This window comes from Pristiophorus japonicus, chromosome 12 (genome assembly GCF_044704955.1).
Source record: "Pristiophorus japonicus isolate sPriJap1 chromosome 12, sPriJap1.hap1, whole genome shotgun sequence".
Taxonomy (NCBI): domain Eukaryota; kingdom Metazoa; phylum Chordata; class Chondrichthyes; family Pristiophoridae; genus Pristiophorus; species Pristiophorus japonicus.
Genome location: NC_091988.1, coordinates 31,107,493 through 31,119,241, shown reverse-complemented (window position 1 = coordinate 31,119,241; position 11,749 = coordinate 31,107,493). Strand labels below are relative to the sequence as shown.

Sequence of the window (11,749 nt, the reverse complement as noted above, 5' to 3'; positions counted from 1 at the left end):
TCGGCCCTTCTAGCCTGCACCACCATTCAATGAGTTCATGGCTGAACATGAAACTTCAGTACCCCATTCCTGCTTTCTCACCATACCCCTTAATCCCCCGAGTAGTAAGGACTTTTGGCTAAGATCATGTGTAACTGACCTGACGGGAGTAACCACCATAACCCCAAGGTGGTTCTCCCTGGATCAGGAAGGTATATGCTTGCTTTTTTGGAAATAGGAGGTGGGTGGGGTAGCTTGATATCGCTTCTCGGCCTTTTGGCTAAGATCATGCGTAACTGACCTGACAGGGGAGTAGCCACCATGACCTCCGGGTGGTTCTCCCTGGATCAGGAAGGTATATGCTTGCTTTTTTGGAAATAGGAGGTGGGTGGGGTGGCTTGACCCATCCACCTCCATGGCACGAACCTGGTATTGCAGTACTTCCAGGAACGGTGCAGTGGCTCTAGGCCTTTTGGCTAAGAGCATTGGCGCAGAGTGATCCTTGACGTGTGCAAGGTGACCTCTGGCGTTTGTGATTTGACAAAGAATTGGAACGATTGGCTACGAATTTCAAAAAAAAAAAAAAAAATTCCTGCTTTCTCGCCATACCCCTTGATTCCCCGAGTAGTAAGGACTACATTTAACTCCTTTTTGAATATATTTAGTGAATTGGCCTCAACTACTTTCTGTGGTAGAGAATTCCACAGGTTCACCACTCTCTGGGTGAAGAAGTTTCTCCTCATCTCGGTCCTAAATGGCTTACCCCTTATCCTTAGACTGTGACCCCTGGTTCTGGACTTCCCCAACATTGGGAACATTCTTGCTGCATCTAACCTGTCTGAACCCATCAGAATTTTAAATGTTTCTATGAGGTCCCCGCTCAGTCTTCTGAACTCCAGTGAATACAAGCCCAGTTGATCCAGTCTTTCTTGATATGTCAGTCCTGCCATCCGGGAATCAGTCTGGTGAACCTTCGTTGCACTCCCTCAATAGCAAGAATATCCTTCCTCAAGTTAGGAGACCAAAACTGTACACAATACTCCAGGTGTGGCCTCACCAAGGCCCTGTACAATTATAGCAACACCTCCCTGTCCATGTACTCAAATCCCCTCGCTATGAAGGCCAACATGCCTTTTGCTTTCTTAACCGCCTACTGTACCTGCATGCCAACCTTCAATGACTGATATACCACGACACCCAGGTCTCGTTGCACCTCCCCTTTTCCTAATCTGTCACCATTCGGATAATAGTCTGTCTCTCTGTTTTTACCACCAAAGTGGATAACCTCACATTTATCCACATTATACTTCATCTGCCATGCATTTGCCCACTCACCTAACCTATCCAAGTCACTCTGCAGCCTCATAGCATCCTCCTCGCAGCTCACACTGCCACCCAACTTAGTGTCATCCGCAAATTTGGAGATACTACATTTAATCCCCTCATCTAAATCATTAATGTACAGTGTAAACAGCTGGGGCCCCAGCACAGAACCTTGCGGTACCCCACTAGTCACTGACTGCCATTCTGAAAAGTACCCATTTACTCTTACTCTTTGCTTCCTGTCTGGCAACCAGTTCTCAATCCATGTCAGCACACTACCCCCAATCCCATGTGCTTTAACTTTGCACATTAATCTCTTGTGTGGGACCTTGTCGAAAGCCTTCTGAAAGTCCAAATATACCACATCAACTGGTTCTCCCTTGTCCACTCTGCTAGTTACATCCTCAAAAAAATTCCAGAAGATTTGTCAAGCATGATTTCCCTTTCACAAATCCATGCTGACTTGGACCTATCATGTCACCTCTTTCCAAATGCGCTGCTATGACATCCTTAATAATTGATTCCATCATTTTACCCACTACTGATGTCAGGCTGACCGGTCTATAATTCCCTGTTTTCTCTCTCCCTCCTTTTTTAAAAAGTGGGGTTACATTGGCTACCCTCCACTCCATAGGAACTGATCCAGAGTCAAAGGAATGTTGGAAAATGACTGTCAATGCATCCGCTATTTCCAAGGCCACCTCCTTAAGTACTCTGGGATGCAGTCCATCAGGCCCTGGGGATTTATCGGCCTTCAATCCCATCAATTTCCCCAACACAATTTCCCGACTAATAAGGATTTCCCTCAGTTCCTCCTCCTTACTAGACCCTCTGACCCCTTTTATATCCGGAAGGTTGTTTGTGTCCTCCTCAGTGAATACCGAACCAAAGTACTTGTTCAATTGGTCTGCCATTTCTTTGTTCCCCGTTATGACTTCCCCTGATTCTGACTGCAGGGGACCTACGTTTGTCTTTACTAACCTTTTTCTCTTTACATATCTATAGAAACTTTTGCAGTCTGTCTTAATGTTCCCTGCAAGCTTCTTCTCGTACTCCATTTTCCCTGCCCGAATCAAACCCTTTGTCCTCCTTTGCTGAATTCTAAATTTCTCCCAGTCCCTGGGTTTGCTGCTATTTCTGGCCAATTTGTATGCCACTTCCTTGGCTTTAATACTATCCCTGATTTCCCTTGATAGCCACGGTTGAGCCACCTTCCCTTTTTAATTTTTACGCCAGACAGGAATGTACAATTGTTGTAGTTCATCCATGCGGTCTCTAAATGTCTGCCATTGCCCATCCACAGTCAACCCCTTAAGTATCATTCGCCAATCTATCCTAGCCAATTCACGCCTCATACCTTCAAAGTTAACCTTCTTTAAGTTCTGGACCATGGTCTCAATTAACTGTTTCATTCTCCATCCTAATGCAGAATTCCACCATATTATGGTCACTCTTCCCCAAGGGGCCTCGCACAACGAGATTGCTAATTAATCCTCTCTCATTACACAACACCCAGTCTAAGATGGCCTCCCCCCTAGTTGGTTCCTCGACATATTGGTCTAGAAAACCATCCCTTATGCACTCCAGGAAATCCTCCTCCACTGTATTGCTTCCAATTTGGTTAGCCCAATCTATGTCCATATTAAAGTCACCTATGATAACTGCTGCACCTTTATTGCATGCACCCCTAATTTCCTGTTTGATGCCCTCCCCAACATCACGACTACTGTTTGGAGGTCTGTACACAACTCCCACTAACGTTTTTTGCCCTTTGGTGTTCTGCAGCTCTACCCATATAGATTCCACATCATCCAAGCTAATGTCCTTCCTAACTATTGCATTAATCTCCTCTTTAACCACCAATGTTACCCCACCTCCTTTTCCTTTTATTCTATCCTTCCTGAATGTTGAATACCCCTGGATGTTGAGTTCCCAGCCCTGATCATCCTGGAGCCACGTCTCCGTAATCCCAATCACATCATATTTGTTAACATCTATTTGCACAGTTAATTCATCCACCTTATTACGGATACTCCTTGCATTAAGACACAAAGCCTTCAGGCTTGTTTTTTTAACACCCTTCGTCCTTTTAGAATTTTGCTGTACAGTGGCCCTTTTTGTTCTTTGCCTTGTGTTTCTCTACCCTCCACTTTTCCTCATCTCCTTTCTGTCTTTTGCTTTCGTCTCCTTTTTGTTTCCCTCTGTCTCCCTGCATTGGTTCCCATCCCCCGCCATATTAGTTTAACTCCTCCCCAACAGCACTAGCAAACACTCCCCCTCGGACATTGGTTCCGGTCCTGCCCAGGTGCAGACCGTCCGGTTTGTACTGGTCCCACCTCCCCCAGAACCGGTTCCAATGCCCCAGGAATTTGAATCCCTCCCTGCTGCACCACTGCTCAAGCCACGTATTGCGATCCTGCGATTCCTACTCTGACTAGCACGTGGCACTGGTAGCAATCCCGAGATTACTACTTTTGAGGTCCTACTTTTTAATTTAGCTCCTAGCTCCTTAAATTCGTTTCGTAGGACCTCATCCCTTTTTTTAACCTATGTCGTTGGTACCAATGTGCACCACGACAACTGGCTGTTCTCCCTCCCTTTTTAGAATGTCCTGCACCCGCTCCGAGACATCCTTAACCCTTGCACCAGGGAGGCAACATACCATCCTGGAGTCTCGGTTGCGGCCGCAGAAACGCCTATCTATTCCCCTCACAATTGAATCCCCTATCACTATCGCTCTCCCACTCTTTTTCCTGCCCTCCTGTGCAACAGAGCCAGCCACGGTGCCATGAACTTGGCTGCTGCTGCCCTCCCCTGATGAGACATCCCCCTCAACAGTACTCAAAGCAGTGTATCTGTTTTGCAGGGGGATGACCACAGGGGACCCCTGCACTACCTTCCTTGCACTACTCTTCCTGCTGGTCTTCCATTCCCTTGCTGGCTGTGAACCCTTCTCCTGCGGTAAGACCAACTCGCTAAACGTGCTACTCACGTCATTCTCAGCATCGTGGATGCTCCAAAGTGAATCCACCCTCAGCTCCAATTCCACAACGCGGTCCGTCAGGAACTGGAGGCGGATACACTTCCCGCAGATGTAGTCGTCAGGGACACCGGAAGTGTCCCTGAGTTCCCACATAGTACAGGAGGAGCAGATCACGTGACCGAGCTCTCCTGCCATGACTTAACCCTTAGATACCCTTAAATTGGTGACAACACTGTAAACAGGTTACTTACTGATATAAAAAAGAAAAAGAAAAACTACTCCCCAATCACCAGCCAATCACTTACCCCTTTGGCTGTGACGTCACCTTTTGATTCCTTTCTACATCTTTTCTGCTTTTTCTCCCGGCTGGAGCTGTACAAGCTAGGCCTTTTATAGGCCTCACCACGCACCTCGAGCTCCCGCCTCTGATCTGCCACCGCCTCTCGCAGCCGCTGGGCCTTTTATCGGCCTCACCACGCACCTCGAGCTCCCGCCTCCGATCTGCCGCCGATTTGACTACAACCGAGTTACTTGCTAAACCTTTTTAGAGGGCAGTTAAAAGTCAACCGCACGGCCGTGGATCTGGAGTCACATATAGACCAGACCAGGAAAGGATGGCAGATTTTCTTCCCTAAAAGGACATTAGTGAACCAAAATGGGATTTTACAACAATCCAGTAGTGTCAGGGTCATTAATGCTACTCAATTTTTCTTCCAAATTTATTTTTATTTGAATTTAAATTCCAGTACTGCGAGGTGGGATTTGAACTCATTCTTCCAGATTAACCCAAGACTCGATTACTAGTCCAGTAGCATAGCCACTATGCAACTGTTGCCATGATTTGGGTGTTATTCGATCTGCCCCAAAAGGCAGCCAGTTTTGTCAGATTTCTTTTGTTGGGGCTAATGAACCCAGTGTCTCCTTAGTGTTCCAATCAGAAGAGTTAGACCAATATCCTGCTCACCGATGCTCAGTTTTGGGTTCCAGCAGGACCACTCGGCTTCAGACCTCATTACAGCCTTGGTCCAAACATGGACCAAAGAACTGAATTCCAGAGATAAGGAGAGATAGACTGCTCTTGTCACAGGCACCATGTGACCGAGTGTGGCATCAAGGAGCCCTACTAAAATTATAGTCAATGGGAATCAAGAGGAAAAACTCTTATATATGTGGACTTGTATTTACTCTGCACAACCACAAAAGGGCTCATCCCCTGGAGCCCTAAGGGATCCCATAATCCCTTGGGAGCACAGGTATTTAAGGAGGTCTCACAGGTTGGAGAGGTAATCTGGAGACCTGCAATAAAAGACTACGGTCACACTTTACTTTGAGCTCACAGTGTTCAGTCTGGTTCTTTCTCCATACACAAAAGCTGGCGACGAGATACAGATAGCAAACCCAAAGATTCAGAAAACTGGGCATCCTGGAGAAATTTTCGGAGGGAGATGATTGGGAAACTTTTGTGGAGCGACTTGACCAATACTTTGTGGCCAAAGAGCTAGATGGGGAAGAGAGCGCTGCCAAACAAAGGGCAATCCTCCTCACCATCTGGGGGGCACCAATATATGGCCTCATGAAGAATCTGCTCACTCCAGCGAAACCGTACGATGATTTGTGCACACTGGTCCGAGAGCATTTGAACCCGAAGGAAAGCGTTCTGATGGCAAGGTACCAGTTCTACACCAAAGGTCTGAAGGTCAGGAAGTGGCGAGTTCTGTCACCAAGCTAAGATGCCTTGCCTTGCAGGACATTGCGAATTTGAAGGACATTTGGAGCACATGCTCAGAGACTTTTTCATACTTGGCATTGGCCACGAAACCATACTTCGCAAACGTTTGACTGTAGAGACCCCAACCTTGAGTAAGGCCATAGCGATAGCCCAGGCGTTCATTGACACCAGTGACAATACAAAGCAAATCTCTCAGCACACAAGTGCTGCTACAAGTACTGTGAACAAAGTGATGTTGTTTTCGAATCATAACAGGGCAGGTCACACATACCTGCGACTGCACATCCGCAGATGACTGAGAGTCCATCATCAAGGGTGATGAATGCAAGGCCATTAACACCTTGTTGGCGCTGCGTAGGTGATCATCGTTTCCATTCATGCCGATTCAAAGAGTACGTTTGCAAGGGCTGTGGAACAATGGGACACCTCTAACGCATGTGCAGGCAGGCTGCTAAGCCTGTTAAACCTGCAAACCACCATGTTGCAGAGAAGGACAGATCCATGGAGGATCACGACGAACCAGAGCGTCAGATAGGAGGAGCAGAGGTACATGCAGTGTACACATTTGCCACAAAATGTCCCCCGATAATGCTGAATGTTGAACTAAATGGACTCCCGGTGTCAATGGAGCTGGATCATGGGCAAAAAGACTTTCGAAAGGTTGTGGTGCAACAAGGCCTCACGGCCAGTCTTAACTCCAGTTCACGCGAAACTAAGAACTTACACGAAAGAATTCATTCCTGTAAATCGGCAGTGCTACCGTAAAGGTCTCCTACGATGGAGCGGTGCACAAGGTACCACTCTGGGTGGTTCCGGGCGATAGTCTCACGCTGCTCGGCAGGAGCTAGCTGGGAAAGATACGCTGGAACTGGGACGATGTCCGAGCACTATCGCCCGCTGACGACACTTCGTGTGCCCAGGTCTTAAACAAATTTCCTGCGCTGTTCGAACCAGGCATCGGGAAATTCCAAGGAGCAAAAGTGCAGATCCACCTAATTCCGGGGGCGCGACCCATCCATCACAAGGCGAGAGCAGTACCGTACATGATGAGAGAAAGGGTAGAGATCGAGCTCGACTGGCTGCAAAGAGAGGGCATCATTTCACCGATTGAATTCAGCGAGTGGGCCAGTCCTATTGTCCCAGTCCTCAAGGGAGACAGCACTGTGAAAATCTGTGGTGATTACAAAGTAACTATCAATCGTTTCTCCCTGCAGGACCAATACCCACGACCAAAGGCCGACGACCTCTTTGCAACACTGGAGGGAGGAAAGATGTTAACGAAGCTGGATCTGACATCAGCCTACATGACACAGGAACTGGAGGAATCATCGAAGGCCCTCACCTGCATCAACACGCACAAGGGTCTTTTTGTATATAACAGATGCCCGTTTGAAATCCGATCAGTGGCGGCGATATTCCAGAGAAACATGGAAAGTTTACTGAAGTCGGTCCCGCACACCATGGTCTTCCAGGACGACATCTTGGTCAAAGGACGGAACACAGTCGAGCACCTGCAGAACGTGGAGGAGGTTCTTCGTTGATTCAACCACGTGGGGCTCAGGTTAAAACACTCGAAGTGCGTTTTCCTGGTGCCTGAAATGGAGTTCTTGGAAAGGAGGATTGTGGCGGACGGCATCAGGCCCACCAACGCGAAGACGGAGGCAATCGAGAACGCACCGAGGCCACAGAACGTGACGGAGCTGCTGTCGTTTCTGGGATTCTTCAACTACTTTGGTAACTTCTTACCGTGTCTCAGCACCCTGCTAGAACCACTACATGTCTTACTACGAAAAGGGGCGAATAGGTTTGGGGCAAAAGCCAAGAAAATGCCTTTGTAAAAGCGAGAAAATTGTTATGCTCAAACAAATTGCTTGTGTTGTATGATCCATGTAAGCATTTGGTACTAGTATGTGATGCGTCGTCATATGGCGTCGGGTATGTAACGCAACAAACTAATGATTTCGGGAAACTGCAATCGGTTGCTTATGCATCCAGGACTCTATCTAAGGCTGAGAGAGTCTACAGCATGATTGAAAAAGAAGCATTAGCGTGTGTCTATGGGGTAAAGAAAATGCATCAATATCTGTTTGGTCAGTTTCCAATTTGAATTTTAGCCCATAAGCCATTTATACCCGTTTTCTGAAAGTAAAGGGATAAATATCAATGCATCGGCCCGCATCCAGAGATGGACGCTCACGTTGTCCGCATACAACTACGCCGTCCACCACAGGCCAGGCACAGAAAACATGCGCCGATGCCCACCACAGGGGTGGAAATGGCGCAGCCCGCAGATCTAGCCATGGTTATGAAAGCATTTAAGAGTGAGCAATCACCCGTCACTGCCTGGCAGATCAAAACCTGGGCATGCCAGGACTCCTTATTATCTCTAGTCAAACGCTGTGTGCTTCACGGAAGCTGGTCCAGTGTCCCAGTGGAAATGCAGGAAGAGATAAAGCCGTTCCAGCGGCGCAGAGATGAAATGTCTATACAGGCAGACTGCCTTCTGTCGGGCAATCGAGTACTGGTCCCCAAGAAGGGCAGAGACACTTTCATCAATGACCTCCACAGTACCCACCCAGGCATCGTAATGATGAAAGCGATAGCCAGATCCCATGTGTGGGATCGATGCGGACTTAAGAGTCCTGTGTTCACAGATGTAATACATGCTCGTAGTTAAGCAATGTACCCAGGGAGGCGCTGCTAAGTTTATGGTCTTGGCCCTCCAAACCGTGGTCTCGGGTACACGTCGACTATGCGGGCCCGTTCTTGGGTAAAATGTTCCTTGTGGTTGCAGACGCGTACTCCAAGTGAATTGAATAAGAGATAATGTCGGCTGGCTGCCACTACTGAAAGCCTGCGGGCCATGTTTGCCACACACTGCTTACTCAATGTCCTGGTGAGCGATAACGGGCCATATTTTACCAGTGCTGAGTACAAAGAATTCATGACCCGTAACGGGATCAAACATGTCACATCTGCCCAGTTTAAACCAGCATTCAATGGTCAGGCAGAGAGAGCAGTGCAAACCTTGAAGAGGGTAACTGAAGGCTCACTGCAGACTCGCCTATCCCGAGTACTGCTTAGCTACCGCACGAGACCCCACTCACTCACTGGGATCCCACCTGCTGAACTACTCATGAAAAGAGCACTTAAGACAAGGCTCTCATTAGTTCACCCTGATCTACATGAACAGGTAGAGAGTAGGCAGCTTCAACAAAGTCCACACCATGATAACGCAAATGTGTCACGCGAGATTGAAATCAATTATCCTGTATTTGTATTAAATTATGGGCAAGGTCCCAAGTGGCTTCCTGGCACTGCCGTGGCCAAAGAGGGAAGTAGGGTGTTTCGGGTCAAACTTTCAAATGGACTCATTCACCGGAACCACTTGGACCAAATCAAACTCAGATTCACGGACTATCCTGAGCAACCCACCTTGGACCCTACCTTTTTTGATCCCCCAGTAGACACACCAGTGGCAACCGGCACCACGGTTGACCTCAAAGCAGAACCTATCATCCACAGCAGCCCTGTAGGCCCCAACACACCAGGCCGCCCAGCAAGGCCAGCTGCACAGTAGCCCAGCGAGGGCCCAACACATGATTCACCACCACCAGCTTTCACACCTAGACGGTCAACCAGAACAAGAAGGGCCCCAGATCGACTCACATTGTAAATAGTTACACTGTTGACCTTGGGGGGTAGTGTTGTTATACATGTGGACTTGTATTTACTCTGTACAGCCACCAGAGGGCTCATCCCCTGGGATCCCTTGGGAGCACAGGTATTTAAGGAGGCTTCACAGTTTGGAGAGGCACTCTGGAGACCTGCAATAAAAGACCAAGATCACACTTTACTTTGAGCTCAGTGTTCAGTCTGACACTTTCTCCATACACAACACTCTCCCCTGGCTGGAATCATAAATAGCACAAAGGAGGATGGTTGGAGGTCAATCATCTCAGCCCCAGGACAACACTGCAGGAGTTCCTCAGGACAGTGGCCTAGGCCCAACCATCATCAGCTTCAGCTGCTTCATCAATGACCTCCCTTCATCAAAAGGTCTGAGTGCTTTCAATTTGCACATGTGTGTTGGTTCTTCTGGGGGAACGCCCTGTGAGGCGGCATCTTTAGCTGCCTGGTCGACTAGGGCATTTCCCTGTGCTTCTGTGGTATTTTCCTTGGTATGGGCCTTACACTTCAGGATGGACACTTCCTGAGGTAATTGTATGGCCTCTAGTAAGTCTCGGACTTCTTTTCCATTTCGGATAGGTGTACCAGCAGCAGTGAGGAATCCTCTTTTCTGCCATAACAGACCAAAGTCGTGAGCGACTCCAAAAGCATAACGCGAATCTGTGCAGACGTTAGCTGTCTGTCCTTCTGCTATTCGACATGCTTCTGACAGGGCCCGTAACTCGGCCTGTTGTGCTGACGTTCCTGAGGGTAAACATCCTTTTGCCACTACCTCATAAGGTTGTAACTGCCCACCCTGCTTTTCTGGTACCATTGTCAACAAAGGAGGAACCATCTGTAAACAGGATGAGGTCTGGGTTGTGCAGAGGCTCCTCTGCTGCTAAGGTTGCTTCTTCTGTTTCTTTTTACATCTCCATGCAGTTATGCTCTTCACATTCTCTCCCCTCTTGCTCCCTCGATTCTGACATCGGGAGCATAGTTGCGGGATTAACCGGGCTGGCCCAGACGATATGGAGATTAGGAGCTTCCAAAACTGCTGTCCAGTGGGTCCATCTGGCTGCCGTCACCTGAGACATTCTATTCATAGATAGCAAAGCGTATACGGTGTAGGGACACTTGACAATCAGCTTTTGGTCGAGGACTAGACCCACAGTGATCATTACCACTCGACATGTAGCTTCCATGGCCCTTAGGCAACTTCCCCATCCAAGGGCTACCGCATCCAGTTTTGCCGAATAGCCAATAGGTCTTTGCCGATCCCCATGTTCTTGTGTCAGTATAGCTGTCATATATCCTTCTTTCTCATGGACAAACAGGGTAAATGGCTTACCACTGTCGGGGATTCCCAGAGCCGGTGCTGAACACAAAGCCTTTTTCAAACTCAGGAAGGCCTCTTGCTGTTCCTTAGTGAGGGTGATGGCTTCTTTAGAGGCACGTTTCCCCTTTAAGATATCATTCAATGGCTGAGCAAGCTGTGTGAAGGAGTCAATCCAATTTCTGTTAAAGTTACACAATCCCAAAAAAGACCTTGGTTCCTGAATAGTGGTGGGTTTTTTTAGCAGCCCGAATGGCTGCAGTTCTATCCTGGGTAAGTTCTCTCTTTCCTTGTGAAATCTTTTGTCCCGAGTATACAACCTCTTCTTGGGATATTTGTGCTTTGTCGATGCTGGCTTTATGTCCTCTCAGCCAAAGGTGGTCCAGCAAAGCTCGTAAATCTTGTTCATGCTATTCTTCCGTGTTTGAAGCTGGCAGGATATCGTCTACATATTGGATGACTGTGGATGACAGGGGAGGTAATTCTCGCAAATGGCTTTGTAAAGCCATGTGGAATACCGGAGGGCTGTTGTGGAAACCCTGCGGTAACCGGGTCCAAGTATACTGTTGTCCTTGGACCGTGAAAGCAAACCACTGTCGAACCTCCGGTGCCAGAGACACCGACCAAAATCCGTTGGCCATATTTATAACCGAGAAATATTTATGTTCCGGTTTGAGGGCATTAAAAATGGTGGAGGGATCTGCGACCAAAGGAGCTTTTTGATCAATAC

General features: G+C 48.0%; 1 pseudogene; it reads left to right on the top strand.

Annotated features, from left to right (window-relative positions):
- The first annotated feature begins 239 nt into the window (after positions 1-239).
- LOC139277721 (U2 spliceosomal RNA) lies at positions 240-442 on the top strand (annotated as a pseudogene).
- The last annotated feature ends 11,307 nt before the right edge of the window (positions 443-11,749 follow it).